At 68.1% G+C, this 894-nt stretch overlaps 1 protein-coding gene across 1 annotated transcript in view; it reads right to left on the bottom strand.

The window, feature by feature from the left end:
• Positions 1 to 397, bottom strand: part of LOC140392272 (chromodomain-helicase-DNA-binding protein 4-like) — a 125,913-nt gene extending 125,516 nt beyond the window's left edge. Inside the window, exon 1 of the mRNA XM_072477589.1 lies at positions 296 to 397. The gene's annotated coding sequence lies outside the window, so the exon portion shown is untranslated. The remainder of the gene's footprint in view (positions 1 to 295) is intronic.
• Positions 398 to 894: the final 497 nt, after the last annotated feature.

Here is an 894-nt window from a genome sequence, read left to right as displayed (position 1 = left end):
CGCGGAGAGAGACTGACGCGGAGAGAGACTGACGCGGCGAGAGACTGACGCGGCGAGAGACTGACGCGGAGAGAGAGACTGACGCTGAGAGACAAGAGTGAGAGTGAGAGAGACTGACGCGGAGAGAGAGGGAGACCGACGCGGAGAGAGAGGGAGACTGACGCGGAGAGAGAGGGAGACTGACGCGGAGAGAGAGAGACTGACGCGGAGAGAGAGACTGACGCTGAGAGACAAGAGTGAGAGAGACAGACCAAGAAAGAGTGAGAGAGAGACTGACTGACAGAGATCTTCTTACCTCAATATTGCCTCCGACACGGGCCAATAGTGGGGCAGAGGCTTGTCCTTGTCGTTACGGAGTGCTCGTCGATTTGGCCTCCGGCCAGCTGGACAGTGAGAGAGAGGGGGGGAAGACAGCAAAGGGGGGGGGGGGGGGGGGGGGGAGGAGTGCGGGGGGGGGGGGGAAGAGGCGAGCGGGGGGGGCGGGAGGGGCGTGGCGGGGGGGGGGGGGGGGGGAGGGGGGGAAGAGGGGAGGTGGCGCGGGAAGAGGAGGCGGCGGGGGGAGGGGGGAGGGAGAAGAGCTCGCGGGGGAAGAGGAAGAGCGCGCGGGGGGAAGAGGAAGAGCGCGCGGGGGGAAGAGGAAGAGCGCGCGGGGAAGAGGAAGAGCGCGCGGGGGAAGAGGAAGAGCGCGCGGGGGAAGAGGAAGAGCGCGCGGGGGAAGAGGAAGAGCGCGCGGGGGGAAGAGGAAGAGCGCGCGGGGGGGAGAGAAGAGCGCGCGGGGGGAGAGGAAGAGCGCGCGGGGGGAGAGGAAGAGCGCGGGGGGAAGAGAAGAGCGCGCGGGGGGAAGAGGAAGAGCGCGCGGGGGGAGAGGAAGAGCGCGCGGGGGGAGAGGAAGAG

The sequence above is a fragment of the Scyliorhinus torazame genome, chromosome 16 (genome assembly GCF_047496885.1).
Source record: "Scyliorhinus torazame isolate Kashiwa2021f chromosome 16, sScyTor2.1, whole genome shotgun sequence".
Lineage (NCBI taxonomy): Eukaryota > Metazoa > Chordata > Chondrichthyes > Carcharhiniformes > Scyliorhinidae > Scyliorhinus > Scyliorhinus torazame.
This window is presented reverse-complemented; position numbering and strand designations above follow the sequence as displayed.